This window comes from Staurois parvus, unplaced genomic scaffold, assembly GCF_062004578.1.
Source record: "Staurois parvus isolate SC_StPar_1 unplaced genomic scaffold, SC_StPar_1.0 ptg000709l, whole genome shotgun sequence".
Taxonomy (NCBI): Eukaryota; Metazoa; Chordata; class Amphibia; order Anura; family Ranidae; genus Staurois; species Staurois parvus.
Genome location: NW_028318505.1, coordinates 317,538 through 341,220, shown reverse-complemented (window position 1 = coordinate 341,220; position 23,683 = coordinate 317,538). Strand labels below are relative to the sequence as shown.

At 39.2% G+C, this 23,683-nt stretch overlaps 1 long non-coding RNA gene across 1 annotated transcript in view; it reads left to right on the top strand.

Moving 5' to 3' along the window:
- Positions 1-21,711, top strand: part of LOC149445783 (uncharacterized) — a 500,460-nt gene extending 478,749 nt beyond the window's left edge. The window contains exon 4 of the long non-coding RNA XR_016306320.1: positions 21,273-21,711. This is a non-coding gene — a long non-coding RNA (uncharacterized LOC149445783). The remainder of the gene's footprint in view (positions 1-21,272) is intronic.
- Positions 21,712-23,683: the final 1,972 nt, after the last annotated feature.

The following is a 23,683-nucleotide window of genomic DNA, read 5'->3' as shown; positions in this document are numbered from 1 at the left end:
AGTAGATTGGATTAAGAGTACAATCTCCTTTGAAGCATATCTTGGTGAATGCTGAAGGGGGCTTCGCTCCCCTCGGACAGCCACGGGGGCCCCTTGTTAGATTTGTACTAAGACAGCTTCTAAATTGCCCTCCTTCAAACTCAGACGGAGCTTAGGAAGGGGGGATTAGTAGACAAAAAAAAAAAAGGCCTATTAACTTAACTTTCCTCCCGCTCTTCATTGTGCTGAAAAAAAAAAAAAAAAAAAAAAAAAACTAACTCAGCTTGAACTAGACCTTCGCACTGTCCAACTTAATTGATTTCACTTTATTAGAATAATGAGATTAAACGTAAGCCTCATTAATAGGAGCCGTCTTTTCTGAAATGCGTGCGACACGTCTTCAGGGTTTAATATGATATTATCAGAGCGAGATGACACTCGGAGTCATTTTTTTTTTTTTTTTATAAATGGTAACGGTAAGGAACACCGGCTTCTATTAGCTGGATATAATTTGAAGGAAAACCAAGAAAGAACCTCAATACTGCTTGCCCTATGACTATGACTTTCTGGGAAAGTTTGAAATAAATATTGAAGAGTTTAAAATAAATAAGTCATTAAAAAGAATTACTCGTGTTGTTTTTTTTTATTTTTTTTTTTTGTAACGTCACATATTAATTTTGTTATGAAATTATTATGATTATTTTTAATATCATTTTTTTTGATTGGTTTTTCCAGTGTTTCTTAACTTTTTTTTTCCCCCTCTAAATTGTAACGGTAAGAAACACCGGCTTGTATTAACTGGATATAATTGAAGGAAAACCAAGAAAGATCCTGGATACTGCTTGCCCTATGACTGTGACTTTCTGGGAAAGTTTTTAAAAAAATAAATAAATATTGAAGAGTTTAAAATAAATAAGTCATTAAAAAAAGTACTTGTGTTGTTTTTTTTAATTTTTTTTTGTAACGTCACATATTAATTTTGTTATTAAATTATTATGATTATTTTTAATATCATTTTTTTTTGATTGGTTATACCAGTGTTTCTTAACTTTTTTTTTTTCCCCTCTAAATTGTAACGGTAAGAAACACTGGCTTCTATTAGCTGGATATAATTTGAAGGAAAATCAAGAAAGAACCTCAATACTGCTTGCCCTATGACTGTGACTTTCTGGGAAAGTTTGAAATAAATATTGAAGAGTTTAAAATAAATAAGTCATTAAAAAAAAGTACTTGTGTTGTTTTTTTTTAATTTTTTTTGTAACGTCACATATTAATTTTGTTATTAAATTATTATGATTATTTTTAATATAATTTTTTTTTGATTGGTTATACCAGTGTTTCTTAACTTTTTTTTTCCCCCTCTAAATTGTAATGGTAAGAAACACCGGTTTGTATTAACTGGATATAATTTGAAGGAAAACCAAGAAAGAACCTCGATACTGCTTGCCCTATGACTGTGACTTCCTGGGAAAGTTAGAAATAAATAAATAAATATTGAAGAGTTTAAAATAAATAAGTAATTAAAAAAAAATACTCGTGTTGTTTTTTTTAGTTTTTTTTTGTAACGTCACATATTAATTTTGTTATTAAATTATTATGATTATTTTTTTTTTCTATTTCAATGGTTTTTATTAATTTTTTAAACAGTATAAAACAGAGGCAATAAAACACGCCCACGCAGGGGCTATCAATTGCACAGATAAACAAAATGTAAAATAAAAAAAAAAGGAAAAACAGTGCTCTAACGCCAACAGGGCAAAAGGTACGCCCATGCAGGGGCTATCAATGACACATAAGTTATGATTATTTTTAATATAATTTTTTTTTTAATGGTTATACCAGTGTTTCTTACCTTTTTTTTGTTCCCCTCTAAATTGTAACGGTAAGAAACACCAGCTTGTATCAGCTGGATATAATTGAAGGAAAACCAAGAAAGAACCTCGATACTGCTTGCCCTATGACTTCCTGGGAAAGTTTGAAATAAATAAATAAATATTAAAGAGTTTAAAATAAATAAGTCATTAAAAAAAATTACTCGTGTTGTTTTTTTTATTTTTTTTTTTTGTAACGTCACATATTAATTTTGTTATTAAATTATTATGATTATTTTTAATATAATTTTTTTATTTTGATTGGTTATACCAGTGTTTCATAACTTTTTTTTTTCCCCTCTAAATTGTAACGGTAAGAAACACCGGCTTGTATTAACTGGATATAATTGAAGGAAAACCAAGAAAGAACTTCAATGCTGCTTGCCCTATGACTGTGACTTTCTGGGAAAGTTTGAAATAAATGAATAAATATTGAAGAGTTTAAAATAAATAAGTCATTAAAAAAAATTACTTGTGTTGTTTTTTTTTAATTTTTTTTTTTTGCAACGTCACATATTAATTTTGTTATTAAATTATTATGATTATTTTTTTTTTCTATTTCAATGGTTTTTATTAATTTTTTAAACAGTATAAAACAGAGGCAATAAAACACGCCCACGCAGGGGCTATCAATTGCACAGATAAACAAAATGTAAAATAAAAAAAAAAGGAAAAACAGTGCTCTAACGCCAACAGGGCAAAAGGTACGCCCATGCAGGGGCTATCAATGACACATAAGTTATGATTATTTTTAATATAATTTTTTTTTAATGGTTATACCAGTATTTCTTACCTTTTTTTTTTTCCCCTCTAAATTGTAACGGTAAGAAACACCGGCTTGTATTAACTGGATATAATTGAAGGAAAACCAAGAAAGAACTTCAATACTGCTTGCCCTATGACTGTGACTTTCTGGGAAAGTTTGAAATAAATAAATAAATATTGAAGAGTTTAAAATAAATAAGTCATTAAAAAAAATTACTCGTGTTGTTTTTTTTTAATTTTTTTTTTTGCAACGTCACATATTAATTTTGTTATTAAATTATTATGATTATTTTTAATATAATTTATTTTCATTGGTTATACCAATGTTTCTTAACTTTTTTTTTCCCCTCTGAATTGTAACGGTAAGTAACACCGGCTTGTATTAGCTGGATATAATTGAAGGAAAACCAAGAAAGAACCTGGATACTGCTTGCCCTATTCAGGGGCGATGCTGTGACTTCCTGGGAAATTTTGAAATAAATAAATAAATATTGAAGAGTTTAAAATAAAGAAGTCATTAAAAAGAATTACTCGTGTTGTTTTTTTTTTTTTGTAACCTTACATATTAATTTTATTATTAAATTATTATGATTATTTTTAATATAATTTTTTTTTTTTGATTGGCTATACCAGTGTTTCTCAGTCTTTCTTCAGTCAAGGCACCCTTTAAAATGATGGACAGTCTTGAGGCACCCTTTAAAATGATGGACAGTCCCGAGGCACCCTTTAAAATTATGGACAGTCCCGAGGCACCCCATTCTAAAATGTGAAAAACTATTCTAATAGTTTTATATAACGCAGCAACATCCACACATGTAGGACACCCAACATTAGAGGGGATTTATTCGTCCAAAGCAAATACACTTTCACTCACTGGTACTGACTAGTATTCCTATGTTTCTCTTCTCCCTCACTGAGCTAATGTGACCCCAGTACTGATGGAGAGGGGTGGGGGAGGGTCAAACTAGGATGCTGTGCAATCAGCTGACATCCTCCTTATCAACTGATGATGTCATTGGTTGTCAGGACGCCGGTGGCTAGAAGGTCGTAATGGTGCACAATGAATACCTGTGGCTTTGTGTAACTAAAAGGCCGGCTTGTTCCACCCGCTGGCTGGAATTCAAGTTTTGGGCAATTTTTAGATATTTTGCCAAGGCACCACTGAAGAAACCTCACGGCACCCTGGTTGACAAAGGCTGGGTTTTACCACCATAAGGCTCCGTTCACACCAATGCGTTTTTTTAGTGCTTTTTGCAGAAACGCACTACAGACCATATAACATGATTTCCTATGGGACACATCACATCGATGCTTTTTTGAGCCGCTGCGTTTTTGGAAAGGGTCAGGGACTTTTTTAAAAGCAAAAAGCGGCGTTTTTGCCACAATAGAGTTCAATGGAGAATCTGCTGCAATGCACAGTGGTGCGTTTTTGACGAGTTTTGCATTTCTATTCTGCTCAGCCAAAAAAAAAAAAATTTCACTTAAAAAAAAAAAAAGAGCTGAACAAAATGCAAAATGTGGTAAAAACAAGTGTAGAAAAACACAAAACGAACTGTGGAAAGCTCTGCAAAACAGACAAAAAGCAAACTACATAGGTATGAACAGAGCCTTGCACCTCTTTATTGTGCTGTATTTTGTTTGTTTTTGGAAGATTCTATTTATTAAGGATTTTGTAAGTAAGAGATATATTTATTTATTTATTTCAGGTACTTATATAGCGCCATCAATTTACACAGCACTTTACATATATATTGTACAGTCACATCAGTCCCTAACCCTCAAGGGGTGTACAATCTAAGGTCCCTAACTCACATTCATACATACACATACTAGGGACAATTTAGACAGGATCCAATTCACCTACCAGCATGTTTTTGGAATGTGGGAGGAAACCGGAGTACACGGAGGAAACCCACGCAGGCACAGGGAGAACATGCAAACTCCAGGAAGGTGGTGCCGTGGTTGGGATTTGAACCAGCGACCCCAGTACTGCCAGGCAGAAGTGCTAACCACTTAGCCACTGTGCTGCCTATTTCGCATATGGGGGAGTGGGGGGAGATTTACTAAAACTGGAGCACTGTGAATCTTGTGCAGCTGTGCATGGGAGCCAATCGGCTTCTAACATCAGTTTGCCAATTAAGCTTTGCCAATAATACCTGAAAGCTGATTGGTTTCTGTGCAGAGCTGCACCAGATTTCGCACCCTCCAGTTTTAGTAAATAACCCCCATAAATGCTTAGGAAGGTAGTCAAAGACCCCCCCCAAGGAAGTTCTCTATAATATTGTATTTCATGCTATTATAACAGTGCTGCAGATAGTGGTCACTGAGCACCCCCCCCCCCCCAAGGAAGTTCTCTATTATATTGTATGTCGTTCTATTATAACAGTGGTGCAGATAGTGGTCACTGAGCCCCCCCCCCAAGGAGGTTCTCTATAATAATGTATTTCGTTCTATTATAACAGTGGTGCAGATAGTGGTCACTGAGCCCCCCCCCCCAAGGAGGTTCTCTATAATAATGTATTTCGTTCTATTATAACAGTGGTGCAGATAGTGGTCACTGAGCCCCCCCCCCAAGGAAGTTCTCTATTATATTGTATGTCGTTCTATTATAACAGTGGTGCAGATAGTGGTCACTGAGCACCTCCCCCTCCCAAGAAAGTTCTCTATAATATTGTATTTCGTGCTATTATAACAGTGGTGCAGATAGTGATCACTGAGCACCCCCCCATCCCAAGGAAGTTCTCAATTATATTGTATGTCGTTCTATTATAACAGTGGTGCAGATAGTGGTCACTGAGCACCCCCCCCTCCCAAGAAAGTTCTCTATAATATTGTATTTCGTGCTATTATAACAGTGGTGCAGATAGTGATCACTGAGCCCCCCCCCATCCCAAGGAAGTTCTCTATTATATTGTATGTCGTTCTATTATAACAGTGGTGCAGATAGTGGTCACTGAGCACCCCCCCCCAAGGAAGTTCTCTATTATATTGTATGTCGTTCTATTATAACAGTGGTGCAGATAGTGGTCACTGAGCACCCCCCCCCCCAAGAAAGTTCTCTATAATATTGTATTTCGTGCTATTATAACAGTGGTGCAGATAGTGATCACTGAGCCCCCCCCCCCCCCAAGGAAGTTCTCTATTATATTGTATGTTGTTCTGTTATAACAGTGGTGCAGATAGTGGTCACTGAGCCCCCCCCCCCAAGGAAGTTCTCTATTATATTGTATGTCGTTCTATTATAACAGTGGTGCAGATAGTGGTCACTGAGCACCCCCCCCCCCCAAGAAAGTTCTCTATAATATTGTATTTCGTGCTATTATAACAGTGGTGCAGATAGTGATCACTGAGCCCCCCCCCAAGGAAGTTCTCTATTATATTGTATGTTGTTCTATTATAACAGTGGTGCAGATAGTGGTCACTGAGCACCCCCCCCCCCAAGGAAGTTCTCTATTATATTGTATGTCGTTCTATTATAACAGTGGTGCAGATAGTGGTCACTGAGCACCTTCCCCCCCCTCCCCCAAAAGTCACATATACTGTATACTAAATACATCCTCCAGAAGGATTGGGACTGTAGGTGTCAATAATCACATGCCACACATTTCACATCAAATACATTTTAGTGTTTATTACAGCTTGAGGCATAAATAGTTCATCACAACAAGGGACTCTATTATTCAATATACCACAAGGGGGTCTAAATGCACAAAAAGGTCAAAGCTTCTTGCCTCATATAGTACAAAAATAATACTTTAATGCCCCGTTCACTCCAGCGTTCTGTTATTTTCATCAGTTCAGTCACATTTTTTCCAAGAAAAACGGATCAGTTTTTCATCAGCTTACATCCGTTTTTGTCCGTTTCTGGTATAATGTGAAGGAAGACCGAGGGCAGGCTCTTGGTGCTTTTTCCCTGATCCACTCCAGAACCGGATCATACAGTCACTTGTTTCCTGGTCTCGTTGTGAATCTTCCCTAGGTGCCGTCGCCAGATTCCACTGTGAGCCGTAAATCCTCTTCCAGGCCCCACACAGATTCTCCAGATGTCCTCAGCATCCAACAGCCAGACCCAGACTTCACTTCCTCCTCAGCACAGGAACTCCTCCCTTTCCCAGAGGGTTTGTGATGCAGTAAGTAGTTTCCTAATTGCAGCCTCAAACCTGTATTTACAGTTCACTATGACCCTTCTGAGGGTCCTACTCAACCCCTAAATTAGCATTCATTAAACTTTATAAGGTAAATAAGTATTGGTTCTGTCTTAGCAAAGGTCTCTGCAAACTTGATTCTCGTACTTTGCTGCCATCTACTGACCAAAGAGCATATTACAGGCACATTATAGTTTAACATTGGACATCAGTATTTATCCATGCGTCACACCCTTACATAATGACTAATGGAGAATCACATGTTTTAATTGACTATTTATTCCTCAAGTTGTAATAAAGTTTAAAATGTAATTTATGTCATCATTTGTTTGTGTGGTATGCATTTCTTAGCATCCAAAAAGTACCAATCCTTTTGGAGGATGTAGTTAATATATTAACCACTTCCAGTCCGGACACTTTCACCCCCTTCCTGTCCAGGCCAATTTTCAGCTTTCAGCGCTATCACACTTTGAATGACAATTGCGCGGTCATGCAAAACTGTACCCATATGAGTTTTTTACCATTTTTTGACACAGATAAAGCTTTATTTTGGTGGTATTTATTCACCGCTGGGATTTTTATTTTTTTTGCTATGTAAATGAAAAAGTCCCAAAATATTTTAAAAAAAGTGTTTTTCTTATAAAATTTTGCAAATAAATAATATTTCATCATTAATCTTGGCCGAAATGTATTCCATTATCTTTTTAGTAAAAAAAAAATAAGCCAAATTAGTTTATAACCACAAATTATAATTTTTAAACTTTTTTTTTACATTTTTATTTTATTTATTTATATTATTATTATTTTTTTTTTTTTTACATACTGTCACCCTAGCAGTAGAGTGTCACCATGGTGACACTGTACTACTTGTGGGGGGGGGGTGAAGATTTTTTTTTTTTACACTGATTGTTTCTACACCCATATAGAATGTAAAAGCAATCATTTCTCTTTCTCTCTGTCTGCATTCTTGCAGCCATTGAGAAATACTGTGTGAGCTGTGATTGGTCACAGCTTGTCACATGGTACAAGGCTCTTGTGAATAGCCCTGTACCATGTGACCTCTGTGATCATTCACAGATTTCACACGTAGTAAACAATGATGTCACAAGTGAAATCTTGCTTACTACTTTGCATGTGATCACTGATTGGCCAATCAGTGATCACATGATCGGGATCCCGTCTGACAATCGGTGTTTCACTGTGTCCGGAGGACACAGCGGGCATCGGATCGCGGTGCTGCGCGCTACCAGGGAGCGTGCACAGCTAGAAATGGCGGGTGCCGTTTATGAACGGCAACCCCCCTCTGGAGTGCCACCGTCCTGCCGTTTATAAACAGCAGGCGGACGGCAAGTGGTTCTTTGCCCAATCCAGTTCAATATTTTGGCTTTGCAAGTTTTCAAATTCCTAGACATATAATTATAACAATAAAAAAAACTTGGAAAATCAGTGCATTATAACAGACTGAATTAACCATGTTATGTCACCAGTTTAAACTTTTACATTTTTTGCAGGGGGTAAGGTTATTTTTTTTACATTTGCTTAAATTTTGTTTTTGTGTAAAGTTATTTTTACATTTTTTAATGTGAGGTTTTTTTTTTCTTTTTTTGGCTTGTAAGCTTATTTCCCAATTTTGTTTGTGTAATCCTATTTTCTTTTTTTTTATGTAAGGTTATTTGAATTTTTTTTGTGTAAGGGTTTTTTTTTTTGCATGTAAGCTTATATCTCAATTTTTTTGTGTAATCCTATTTTCTTTTTTTTCAAGTAAGGTTATATCTTACATTTTTTTGTGTAAGGTTATTTTAATTTTTTTTTGTGTAAGGGTTTTTTTTTGCATGTAAGCTTATATCTCAATTTTTTTGTGTAATCCTATTTTTTTTTTTTCAAGTAAGGTTATTTTTAATTTTTTTTGTGTAAGGTTATTTTAATTTTTTTTTGTGTAAGGTTATTTTATTTTTTTTTTGTGTAAGGTTATTTTATTTTTTTTTGTGTAAGGTTTTTTTTTGCATGTAAGCTTCTATCTCAATTTTTTTGTGTAGTAGTATTTTCTTTTTTTTTTACGTCAGGTTATTTTTAATTTTTTTTTCTTTTGTGTAAGGTTATTTTACATTTATTAAAAAGGGGTTTTTTTTGCATGTAAGCTTATTTCTCAATTGTTTTATGTAAGGTCTTTTTTTGTGTAAGGTTATTTTTTAATTTAATTTTTTTTGTGTGAGGCTATTTTTTTATTTAATGTTTTTTTGTGTAAGGCTATTTTTTAATTTAATTTTTTTTTGTGTAAGGCTATTTTTTTATTTAATTTTTTTTGTGTAAGGTTATTTTAAATTTTTTTGTGTAATCCCATTTTTTTTTTTTTTTTTATAATATCAGCCATTTATTAAGTAAAGCATGTGTATATAATTGATGACATTATTATCAAGTTTGCTTGCTCTTTAAATTTAGTCTTTTTTTTGCACAATGAATATATAGCTTTAAAAACTAATTTTATAATCGAGTAGTGTTTAGCCTTGACAATGTGAATTATATATAATAATATATTACTATTAATATTAATATACTTATATTAATTATGTTATATAATTATAATAATAATTTATAATATACAATATAAAATCCATGATCATTTTGTGAACAGATTTTAGAATATACGCCGTGAAATATTTGAATGCTAAGTGGTCTCTCTGTAGTATGTTACCTCTTAGTTTTGTATAATCCCCAAAAAAATAATTTTGAAAAAAACGAATTTTGTAATTTATCTTAAAGATTTTCAGATGTGAAATCTACTTTTGTTGTGAAATAGAACCTTTGATTGTATTCTGAGCATACTGAGTGTGAAATGTAATAGTGCACCGAAGAGATGTTGATTGGATGGCCTCCATGTAACCTATTCCTATCTAGACATGGCCTCTATGTAACCTCCTCTCTATGGGTGAAGGATATTATATCTGCATATTGAGACACACCTGCTTAGACAACACAAAGAGTAATAAATGTCAGCGTTCAATTATGTTGTCAATTTGTGCCGTTGGTTACAAAATAGAAAAACGAAAAAAAAAAATATTAAATGCTTTGGAAATTCTGTTTTGTGGCCCGACGATGATCTTAGGTTCAACACACTAAAAGATCCAAATGAATAACCGGACTTTTTCAACTAACTTTATTGGCTAAATCAGAATGGTGCCAATCACTTTGCTGAGAATTAGGAATACAATGTACTCTCTGGATTGTATCCATTGTTGTCTGATAAGAAGGGGCTTCAGGAGAAGGTTTAATAACAATGTTACTAGGAACAACCGGCACTGCTTGTGCTCTGATATGTATGAGGACAGTTTTCAGTTGATGAAATTCCTGGTTGTTACTGAAGTGATTAGCTGCATTCTGGAACCGAACGCTACCTGTAATCCTAACACTAATCCTCAATGTAACTTTATCATTCAACCTCTCTGTAACCCTAACACTAACCTTCCCTGTAACCTTAACACTAACCTTCCTTATAACCCTAACACTGACCCTCCCTGTAACCCTAACACTAACCTTCACTGTAACCCTAACAATGACCTCCCTGTAACCCTAACACTAACCTTCACTGTAACCCTAACAATGACGTCCCTGTAACCCTAACACTGACCCTCCCTGTCACCTTAACACTAACCTTCCTTATAACCCTAACACTGACCCTCCCTGTAACCCTAACACTAACCTTCACTGTAACCCTAACACTGACCTTCCCTGTAACCCTAACACTTACCCTTCCTGTAACCCTAACACTGACCCTCACTGTAACCCTAACACTAACCCTTCCCTGTAACACTAACCTTCACTGTAACCCTAACACTGACCTTCCCCGTAACCCTAACAATGACCTCCCTGTAACCCTAACACTGACCCTCCCTGTAACCTTAACACTAACCTTCCTTATAACCCTAACACTGACCTTCCCTGTAACCCTAACACTAACCTTCACTGTAACCCTAACAATGACCTCCCTGTAACCCTAACACTGACCCTCCCTGTAACCTTAACACTGACCTTCCCTGTAACCCTAACACTAACCTTCACTGTAACCCTAACAATGACCTCCCTGTAACCCTAACACTGACCCTCCCTGTAACCTTAACACTGACCTTCCCTGTAACCCTAACACTAACCTTCACTGTAACCCTAACAATGACCTCCCTGTAACCCTAACACTGACCCTCCCTGTAACCTTAACACTGACCTTCCCTGTAACCCTAACACTTACCCTTCCTGTAACCCTAACACTGACCCTCACTGTAACCCTAACACTAACCCTTTCCTGTAACACTAACCTTCACTGTAACCCTAACACTGACCTTCCCCGTAACCCTAACAATGACCTCCCTGTAACCCTAACACTGACCCTCCCTGTAACCCTAATACTGCCCCTCCCTGTAACCTCAACACTGACCTTCCCTGTAACCCTAACACTGACCCTCCATATAACCCTAACACTAAACTTCCTTGTAACCCTAACACTGACCTTGGAAATAACTTTCCGGTCTCAGGGAACCACTACTAAAAATGACTCTATCTCTAACTCATGATATATTAGTGTGATGGTCAATGGGAAGAACGCACCTCACACTTGTGGTCATTGGGAAGAATGTTCCTCACACGTGTGGTCATTGGGAAGAATGCTCCTCACACGTGTGGTCATTGGGAAGAATGCTCCTTACACATGTGGTCATTGGGAAGAATGCTCCTCACACGTGTGGTCATTGGGAAGAATGCTCCTCACACTTGTGGTCATTGGGAAGAATGCTCCTCACACGTTTGATAATTGGGAAGAATGCTCCTCACACTTGTGGTCATTGGGAAGAATGCTCCTCACATGTGTGGTCATTGGGAAGAATGCTCCTCACACGTGTGGTCATTGGGAAGAATGCTCCTCACACTTGTGGTCATTGGGAAGAATGCTCCTCGCACATTTGATAATTGGGAAGAATGCTCCTCACACTTGTGGTCATTGGGAAGAATGCTCCTCACGCGTGTGGTCATTGAGAAGAATGCTCCTCACACGTGTGGTCATTGGGAAGAATGCTCCTTACACATGTGGTCATTGGGAAGAATGCTCCTCACACGTGTGGTCATTGGGAAGAATGCTCCTCACACTTGTGGTCATTGGGAAGAATGCTCCTCACACGTGTGGTCATAGGGAAGAATGCTCCTCACACGTTTGATAATTGGGAAGAATGCTCCTCACACGTGTGGTCATTGGGAAGAATGCTCCTCACACGTGTGGTCATTGGGAAGAATGCTCCTCACACGTGTGGTCATTGGGAAGAATGCTCCTCACACGTGTGGTCATTGGGAAGAATGCTCCTCACACTTGTGGTCATTGGGAAGAATGCTCCTCACACGTGTGGTCATAGGGAAGAATGCTCCTCACACGTTTGATAATTGGGAAGAATGCTCCTCACACGTGTGGTCATTGGGAAGAATGCTCCTCACACGTGTGGTCATTGGGAAGAATGCTCCTCACACATGTGGTCATTGGGAAGAATGCTCCTCACACGTGTGGTCATTGGGAAGAATGCTCCTCACACTTGTGGTCATTGGGAAGAATGCTCCTCACACTTGTGGTCATTGGGAAGAATGCTCCTCACACATGTGGTCATTGGGAAGAATGCTCCTCACACTTGTGGTCATTGGGAAGAATGCTCCTCACACGTGTGGTCATTGGGAAGAATGCTCCTCACACGTTTGATAATTGGGAAGAATGCTCCTCACACGTGTGGTCATTGGGAAGAATGCTCCTCACACGTGTGGTCATTGGGAAGAATGCTCCTCACACTTGTGGTCATTGGGAAGAATGCTCCTCACACGTGTGGTCATTGGGAAGAATGCTCCTCACACTTGTGGTCATTGGGAAGAATGCTCCTCACACTTGTGGTCATTGGGAAGAATGCTCCTCACACGTGTGGTCATTGGGAAGAATGCTCCTCACGCGTGTGGTCATTGGGAAGAATGCTCCTCACGCGTGTGGTCATTGGGAAGAATGCTCCTCACGCGTGTGGTCATTGGGAAGAATGCTCCTCACGCGTGTGGTCATTGGGAAGAATGCTCCTCACACGTGTGGTCATTGGGAAGAATGCTACTCACAAGTGAGGTCATTGGGAAGAATGCTCCTCACACGTGTAGTCATTAGGAAGAATGCTCCTCACACGTGTGGTCATTGGGAAGAATGCTCCTCACACGTGTAGTCATTGGGAAGAATGCTCCTCACATGTGTGGTCATTGGGAAGAATGCTCCTCACACTTGTGGTCATTGGGAAGAATGCTCCTCACACGTGTGGTCATTGGGAAGAATGCTCCTTACACGTTTGATAATTGGGAAGAATGCTCCTCACACGTGTGGTCATTGGGAAGAATGCTCCTCACACCTGTGGTCATTGGGAAGAATGCTCCTCACACGTGTGGTCATTGGGAAGAATGCTCCTCACTAGTGTGGTCATTGGGAAGAATGCTCCTCACACGTGTGGTCATTGGGAAGAATGCTCCTCACATGTGTGGTCATTGGGAAGAATGCTCCTCACACGTGTAGTCATTGGGAAGAATGCTCCTCACACGTGTGGTCATTGGGAAGAATGCTCCTCACACTTGTGGTCATTGGGAAGAATGCTCCTCACACGTGTGGTCATTGGGAAGAATGCTCCTCACACGTTTGATAATTGTTAAGAATGCTCCTCACACGTGTGGTCATTGGGAAGAATGCTCCTCACACCTGTGGTCATTGGGAAGAATGCTCCTCACACGTGTGGTCATTGGGAAGAATGCTCCTCACTAGTGTGGTCATTGGGAAGAATGCTCCTCACACGTGTAGTCATTGGGAAGAATGCTCCTCACACGTGTGGTCATTGGGAAGAATGCTCCTCACACTTGTGGTCATTGGGAAGAATGCTCCTCACACGTGTGGTCATTGGGAAGAATGCTCCTCACACGTTTGATAATTGTTAAGAATGCTCCTCACACGTGTGGTCATTGGGAAGAATGCTCCTCACACCTGTGGTCATTGGGAAGAATGCTCCTCACTAGTGTGGTCATTGGGAAGAATGCTCCTCACACGTGTGGTCATTGGGAAGAATGCTCCTCACACGAGTGGTCATTGGAAAGTATTACCCCTCTTACAGATAGATAAAAAGATCTATGGTGTCAGTGGAAACTTATCTGAGAGGCAGAAATTGCTCATCGTTCAAGGAACCCCCAGCAACCTCTGGAGGAACATTCGGGTTCTATGGAACTCCAGTGGCGAAACCCTGCCTTACATGACCTCTCCATGTATCAATAACCCTCACACTAACCCTTCTTGTAACCCTAAGATTCCCTTATGGAAACATTTCCATTGTTTGCATGATAACGTCTTCTACACCAACCAAACGGAACCTTTTCTGTGCCAACAGATACCAATATTCCGGTGCAAGAATCTGCCGCTTACAGGGGTGCTTTAAACCGCATGAATAAAAGGTGTCCATTGTCACACCCCTGGTGGAGTTATAGTGTGTCATTGACACTTTGTACAATTTGGTCTGCTATCACAGTGATCATGTGACCCGGAATCGGCAGTCCCGGGTCCCGATCGTTAAAACACCGATTGTGACACTGCGGTCTCTGTGCTGGGAGTGCGCCGAGCGGCGCGCTCCCAGCACAAAGACAGATATGTGACCCCACCGAAAAAAGCCCAGTTCTGTGAGGCCGCATATTTTGGGTTATGTCGGCGTCAAGGGGTTAAAGGCATAAATACTGTACAGGGACATGATTAAAAATTTCCAGAATGGCTCCAAAACTCGATGCAAAAACCACTCCAACACCTCCACATTCCACACCACATGCTACCGACAGATTCCAGCATGCACGGGGCCGGCGCTATAAACCTCCCAGGCGCAATTCATCCTGGGGAAACTTGCTTCGTATTGCAAAAAAAATTTGTAAATGCACTGAAAACCAATTAATCCGTTCCGGAGGTCAGAAAAAAAAAAGTCTTATCTGTTCAAAACTCTTTATAAAGTGCACTTTATAGGCATGGGGCTGGTGCTATAAACCTCTCAGGTGCAATGCATCCTGGGGAAATGTGCTTCATATTGTGAAAAAAATTTGTTAATACATTGCAAGCCAATTAATCTGTTCCAGAGTTCAGAAAAAAGTAAAAAAAAGTCTTATCGATTCAAAACACTTATAAAGTGCACTTTAAAAGCATAAAGGGACATGATTAGAACTTTCCAGAATGGCTCCAAAACTCGTTGCAAAAACCACTCCAACACCTCCACACTCGATGCCACGTACCACCCACAGACTCCAGCATGCAAGGGGGCGGCGCTATAAACCTCCCAAGTGCAATGCATCCTGGGGAAACGTGCTTCGTATTGCGAAAAAAATTCATAAATGCATTGAAAGCCAATTAATCCGTTCCAGAGGTCAGAAAAGAGTAAAAAAAAAAAGTCTTATCTGTTCAAAACTCTTTATAAAGTGCACTTTAAAGTCACGGGGCCAGCGCTATAAATCTCCCAGGCAGGGGCGGACTGACAACTCATGGGGCCCCTGGGCAATAGGGGATCATGGGGCCATTGTGTCCTTGCCCAAACTCAAAAAAGCCTATGAAAAAGGTACCAGGGGCATCTCATGGGGCCCCCTACTTCCTGTACCTAAATTAAACCATCAAGAGGCGTATAGGACCCCTGTGCAACTGTATTGGTGGGTCAGGCGTGATTCACCTGATTGTCTGAGGTGTAGGGTCCTTCAGAGTGATTTCATTCATATGCTCTGGCGTTGCCCAAAGTTACATAGATATTGAAGTGAGGTTCTCCAATTTATTTCTCTAGTATCAAAATATACTGTTCCCCAAGATCCCTTGCATTGTCTGTTGGGGGCACTGGACCAAGAACTGTTCCAACCAGGAGGGTATATTATGGTATCTAGACTTTTATATCTGGATACAAGGGCGGACTGACAACTCATGGGGCCCCCAGGCAATAGGGGATCATGGGGCCCCTGTGTCCTTGCCCAAACTCAAAAAAGCCTATGAAAAAGGTACCAGGGGCATCTCATGGGGCCCCCTACTGACCCCAGGTTGTCGGGCAGTGCCTGAGTTTTCAAATGGTCAGTCTGCCCCTGCCCCCAGGAGCAATGCATCCTGGGGAAACCTACTTCGTAAATCAAGCCATTATTTTCAGTGGATTTTCATACATTAACCGAGGCGTTCGTAAACCGAGGTACGCCTGTAGTTTTTTGTAAAACTTTGTGTGTATTGATTTTGGTGTCCAGTGGTGGGATTCATACTCAGAGGAGAGAATAGACTGACAAGGTACACTCAAAACAATTAGATACAAATGGTTTCAGTAGAAGAGGCTTGAGAAAGGCTAGCAGTGCCTTGTTAAAACATCAACATCAATGAATGTCTTGTCACTGGTGACTCTTGTCAATGGTTTCATCTCTGTAGACATTCTGTAGCCTTCTGTAAATGTCGGTCAGCTTGCACTCCTCCTTCATTAAGAACGTTGCTTCTGCTTGGAATCCATTATTTTCCTGCAATCAAGAAGAAGAGTTACCATAGAGCAGCGGTTCTCGACCTGTGGGTCGTGTCCCCTTTGGGGGTCGAACGACCATTTCACAGGGGTCGCCTAAGACCATCGGAAAACACATATTTCTGATGGTCTTAGGAACCGAGACACCGCTCCTCTGTCTCAGGCGATGTGTGGGCGGGATGATATGCTGCCCCTGTCACCTGGCCACACCTCCGGGATCACTCAACAGCTCCGCCTCCTCTCCGCTGATTGGCCACCGGAACTGTAGCTCAGGAGAGGCATACAGGCGGCCAATCACCGGCGAGGAGGTGGAGCTTGGAGAGGAGGAGCCAAGCGGCAGCGCGCGTAGATCAAAGAAGATCGAGGGAGCTGCCGGAGCAAGTGAAGAGGAGAGCGGCCAGAGAAGGAAAACAGCTGACAGGTAAGTGCAAATTTTGCTGCTGCAGCCAGGTATGCAGGCTGTAGATGGGAGAGGGAGAGAGCGAGCCCAGGCTGGAGCAGGAGTCAGCCAGGTAAGTATCATTGGTGTCAGTGGGAGGAAGAGTGCCCCATCATTTGTGTCACTAATACCAACGATGGGGCACTATTTCTCCCACACATACACCAACGATGGGGCACTATTCCTCCCCCCACTGACACCAACGATGGGGCACTATTCCTCCCCCCACTGACACCAACGATGGGGCACTATTCCTCCCCCCACTGACACCAACGATGGGGCACTATTCCTCCCCCCAATGACACCAACGATGGGGCACTATTCCTCCCCCCACTGACACCAACGATGGGGCACTATTCCTCCCCCTATTGACACCAACGATGGGGCACTATTCCTCCCCCCACTGACACCAACGATGGGGCACTATTCCTCCCCCCACTGACACCAACGATGGGGCATTATTCCTCCCCCCACTGACACCAACGATGGGGCACTATTCTTCCCCCCACTGACACCAACAATGGGGCACTATTCCTTCCACTGATACCAATGATGGGGCACTATTCCTCCCACTGATACCAATGATGGGGCACTATTCCTCCCACTGATACCAATGATGGGGCACTATTCCTCCCACTGACATCAGTGATGGGGCACTACTCCTTCCACTGACACCAATGATGTGGCACTAGTCCTCCCACTGCAAAATTACAGTTATGAAGTAGCAACGAAAATAATTTTATGGTTGGGGGTCACCACAACATGAGGAACTGTATTAAGGGGTCGCGGCATTAGAAAGGTTGAGAACCACTGCCATAGAGGATGAGTTACTCTACCAACATGTGAAATTTGAATGACCTATATAGTTAGAGGCAATTTTGTTTTTTTTCAGTTTTGGATAGAGTGGAGAGGGATTAGAACCTCTGTCAAGTTTTAATTGCTGTCTAATCACCGTTAGAGAGATTTGTCCTCTCTACTGGTCCTGTTTACCATTATCATTGAAAGTGAAAGTAAAAGAAAATCCCAAATTTTGGATAGTCCCCAATTGTGTCCTCCAATGGGGCCATTAGTTCTGGTGACATGGGGGTCCCCAAGGAATTCCCTTCATTTGTAAGGATCTCCTCTCACTTCCTGTATAGCTATGGGACAGGAGATGAAGGGAAATCTCCACAATGAGACCCAAATGGCAAAAAAAAAAAAAAATCAGACAGGGGTTAGAACCCTCCCTTACGATATCCAAAATGAAAAAAAAATGTGCCTATAGTTCTCCTTTAGTAAAAAGTGCCCAATAACAAAATATCCATTATACTGTATGTGTGTATTACGCCCCTCCAGGGGCGGATTGACCATTTGGAAACTTGGGCACTGCCCGTGGGCCCGGGGTCAGTAGGGGGCCCCATGAGATGCCCCTGGTATGTTTTTCATAGGCTTTTTTGAGTTTGGGCAAGGACACAGGGGCCCCATGATCCCCTATTGGCAGGGGGCCCCATGAGTTGTCAGTCCGCCCCTCCAAAAGAAAGATGGACAAAGAAGGGAAAGACCAAGGGCCACTGGTACCAATGTGTGGAAGGGTCTCATTCTGTGCTGCACACAAATACAAAGCACTGTGATGTCACAATACATTGAATTTGTATATTCATAGTATGTTAAATATCCATTGGCCTGTATACCCAATGGGTTACCAGCCCTGCCTGAGCACTCCCATTCTGTACTGCAGAAAATGTTCCCTTTATGTTATGAGACGAAGACAGGAGACAGGTTTCTGTAGTTTAGATGGGAGAACTAGGCAGCGGAGGCGGCATCGTCTGTTCACTACAGCGAGGGGCTCACTGGATTTCTGGCAGATCAACAAGTATTATTCTTTATTAGAAGCTTTTCGAAAGAGACATAACAGGGAAACATGCATGTGATGTAGAGATGTACTGAATCATTTCTTTTTATTTCTCCTTGACATACACTTTAAAAAACTGCATTTGAAAGTCTCAGATAATAAAATGTAATTTCCTGTTTCTTAGATACCTCCCTAGAAAAGATTTGCCACAAGTTGTTTTTTCTGTCTCTGACAAATTAAGTGGGGATGCGATTACAAATTCTGTACAAGCCAAGAACTTAATTTCTTGTTGCATTTTAATCCCTGTTGAGACTACCAAAGTATGCAAAAGGTTGAATACATTTATCACAAACACTTCTGTTTTCTCTCTTTACACCAATGAGAAATTACAAGATTATCAATGACCTTCCTTCCAATGAAGCAGCATAATTATAGCCATTCATTACACCGGGGAGATAAATGGTTTAAATTTACATAGAATAAAAATATTATTTAATACTCATATTGTTGATGTGGCAAATGTAAGCATAATTTATTTAAATGCTGAGCTCTCTTAGCTTTTTTTATATTAGATCAAGATCACATTAAAAAAATGTACAATAAAGCATTTTCCAGAAAATTATTTTTTAAACGGTAAAAAACAAGGCTATATAATGAATTAAAATGCTATTGCAGATATTTAAAAAAAAAATAGAAAAAAAGTGTTATTATTAGTATGAAATTACGATTACTTTTATTATTCATGTGGTAGTTAGTTAAAAGGAAATTATATTTTATTATTATTAAACCTTATTATAAATTACACTTCTCTGTCTATATATAAATATATTTATATATATTTTTTGTTCTTGTATTTTTTTCCAGGTATTCATACAACGTCAACACACACAAACATAAATATATATATATATATATATATATATATATTAAGAAGGGGAGGTACCTGCTGCACATATGATGCATCAATATCTCAGGATTTAGAAGAGGCAAAATTAATCCCGAACATTTTAATGACACCAATATTTCAGTGGGGAAATGTTGAAAGTTTTAATGACATCAAATGAAATGTTGGTGTCATTAAAACATTTGGATGTCATTTTCAGTCCTATGAATTGTTTAGCTTTGCTCACTGTCATATATACTGTATATCTATCTATCTATCTATCTATCTATCTATCTATCTATCTATCTATCTATCTATCTATCTATCTATCCATCCATCCATCCATCCATCCATCCATCCATCCATCCATCTATCTATCTATCTATCTATCTATCTATCTATCTATCTATCTATCTACAGAATCTATCTATCTATCTATCTATCTATCTATCTATCTATCTATCTATCTATCTATCTATCCATCCATTAAATCGTATCCAACCCTTGGCGATTGCATGGACCGTCACTCGTAAGCAACTTTTTCCATGATTTCTCCTAGCAGTTATTTTTACAGGGTAGGTTGCCAGGTCTTTCCCCAACCCCTACCATGCAGGAGATCCCACATGGCCAGGGATGAAACTAGCACAATTTAGACAGGAGCGAATATATATATATATATATATATATATATATATATATATATATATATAATGTATTTATTTGATGATTATTATTATTATTATTTTGAAATTTCTTTTCTAATTATTGCTTATGACCCATCCAACTGCTTTGAGACACCAGAACAGTGAAGTACAGTCGCTGTGCAACCCTAGTAAGCAGAAAGTAAAACTCACATATGTAATGGACAATTATAGCTGCCCTCATGTATATACTGTATATATAATTACAAACTATAAAAAGAAAGAAAGGGGTTTTTTAAAACTCACTACCAACCAACAATTTTGAAAAAGATCATGTACTGCAGGTGAATCACTTTCCCTCAAATATGAAAAAAAAAGGCAAAAAAAAAAAAGCTACAGTTTGATTTTGATTGATTTAATGTTTCTTTCTATTTATAAATTGTATTCACAACCCCTTTCATTGTAAGTTTTTTAAGGTTAAAAATAAAAGCGTAAAACACCAAAATTATTATTATTATTATTATACAGTATTTATAAAGTGCCGATAGTTCGCTCAGCGCTGTACATTACAAAGGGGGACAGAACATGTGACAGAACAATACCAATACAATGCAAAACATGAGGGGATCGAGGGCCCTGCTCTTTCGAGTTTACAATCTAGGAGGGAAAATAATAGCAGATGGCATTTGGTTGTTATTAAATGTTAAAAAAACAAAGTCCTACGATAACGGATATTAAAATAATAAAAAAATATATACTATATCGCGCAGTTCGGTGGGTATACCCCACGTAAGCAGCTAGCACAAAATTGCTGGAGATTAGATTTGCAGCATTAACAATAAGAATCATTTAGAAGAATTTATTTTGTGTTAATCTGAACCAACCTTCGACTACTAAAAAAAAAAGGATTTTTTACGCATAAGGAGACAGACTCTGAATAAGACACTGTTTTTCTTACTTTTCAATGTAGATTGTTCTCCGCCTGTCTCTTTTGTATTCTGTCCATTTGCCCTAGCTGTCATTATTCTGTGTTCATCGACAGAAGACTTATAGTTGGCAAAAACCTATCAGGTAGGCTGGACAGCAGATAATTGAGGTGATGATCAGAGCTTGCAAAAAGACAATTGATAGTGAAAGTGTCAGAGGCATTACCTAACAAGATCTGTACCCTTTGTATCTCAGAGCCTTGCCTGGAGATGGACAGAATATGGAATAACAGGGACCGCTAACACGTATCGATAGATGGAATTACATGGCACAATACTTCCTACCCCGGCTGTATGATGAATATATTTTTTGACACAGCTGCAAGTTATTAAATAGACTGGTGAACTCTAAAGAAATGGTCCTGACCTTCAAAAGATTTTTACCACTCAAGGATATTTAGCCCTACGGAATAGGGGCAAAACACTTTAATTCTAATAGTATTTGAAATGTTGCTGGGAGAAAAAAAAAAAAAGACATGAATTCTAAATTCTTTTTAAAGTGCCAAGTTCCTGCCATAAATTTGTAATTTGTAAAGGCAGTTGGACATCTTCTTCCCATGTATGTAGAATGTTCAACATAAATATAAGTACCTGAAATAAATAAATAAATGTTTTGTGCTACAGTGTTTAATACAGATATTTATTGCTTTTTTACGTTGTTGCATTGTTGTTTTTTTTACATTTTGAATTTTTCACATTGTACATTGAATGTTGTACCCATTTCAAGTTCAGGATATCTTCAGTTTGATAAAAAGAAGTGTTAAATATTTGTTTATTTTATCATTTTGAATATTGGTACGGCTTTTTCAAATCGGTCTTACTTCTACAAGTATAAGATGGAGACGTATACAGGTTGCATGACCCAAACACACTCATTTGCATAGAAAGTCAAAAAAATCTGCAAATGACTTTTCAATTAAGCAGTATCGCTTTGTTGGGTTAATGCCACAGACTGACAACTCATGGGGCCCCTGGGCAATAGGGGATCATGGGGCTCCTGTGTCCTTGCCCACACTCAAATCACACCCAAAAAAGCCTATGAAAGGTACCAGGGACATCTCATGGGGCCCCCTACTGACCCCGGGCGCTCGGGCAGTGCCCGTGTTCCCAATGGTCAGTCTGCCCCTGGCCACAGAACATATGTCAGTATTATGATTTTTTAAGAAGAAATATACTTTATAAGGTTTAAAATAATTTAAGGATATTTTAATGCTCCTTAAGACTTATAAGGTTTTAAAGTGCATCTAAAGGCATTTTTTTTTTCTTTGGATAGAGCCTTCAGTCAAAATTAACCCTCTCTTCCCCTTTCCCATGTAACTGAGCACTGGTTTTAAAAAAAAATAATGGGGAATATACAGGGGCGGACTGACAACTCATGGGGCCCCCGGGCAATAGGGGATCATGGGGCCCCTGTGTTCTTGCCAAACTCAAAAAAGCCTATGAAAAAGGTACCAGGGGCATCTCATGGGGCCCCCTACTGACCCCGGGCCCTCGGGCAGTGCCCGAGTTTCCAAATGGTCAGTCCGCCCCTGGGAATATACTAAAACTGATGCATTCAGAATCTGGTGCAGCTGTGGATGGTAGCCTATCAGTTTCTAACTTCAGCTTGTTCAGCTTTGACAATAAAACCTGGACTCTGGTTGGTTTCTATGCAGCGCTGCACCAGATTTTGCACCATGCACTTTTGGTAAATAACCCCCTGTATTTCCTTTTTACTTTATTACTAAAGCCACGATCACCTGATACTCCAGAACCAATACTCCGCTACAAGCATTGATCCCCAAGCAACTACCGATCACGGGAGCTGGTTCTTTGTAGTCATTGGCCACTCACAGAGTCTCTGTAGAAGCTCCAAAAAGGAAAGATATCGCTCACGATATTAAAAATTTCAGAATCAATGTATTTCCCTCTCCAATATACTGACCACTCTGTCTGGTACAGTAGGCATAAGAGTATACTCCTTAAAAGTTTCACTCTTTTAAATAGATAGGTACTCAAAATCTATGGCTATTGACCAAAGCTGATGGTACCTGGATCCTAGTGTATATCTACAAAATATGAAAAAAAAATCGATAGGGGCAGCCGGATTTTCTTTGTACCGACAAGGACAAAACAACAATTAATGGTTAAAAAAACCCCACAAAATGTTATTACAGAAGAATATCAATATTTAAAAAGACAATGACAGTAATTAAAAAATCCATCTCAGTAGCCTGTACTACAATCAACACCCTTGGTGCTATCTCACACCAGAAAGCTGGTATTCAACGATGAAGATGAGTTTGCAGTTAGCCAATCTCGACATGTTTCACAGTTTCCCGCTTCTTCAGGACTACAATGAGGGAAAGTTAGATCCATAACAAAACAAAATTGTACAAAATAATACCAAGTGATACAAAATATACCAAATGGCATGTCATAACAGTACAAAGGTAACTATGTAACAATTCCAATAGGTGGTAGCTGGTTTGACACTTAACAGAAAAAATAACAGGCAGAGTCACAAGGCTAGAACCCAAATGGGGTGCACTTTGGGGTGTGTTTTGGTAAATAACCCTCTGTATGTCCTTATTACTTATTACTTACTTTATTACCTAAAGCTGCAGT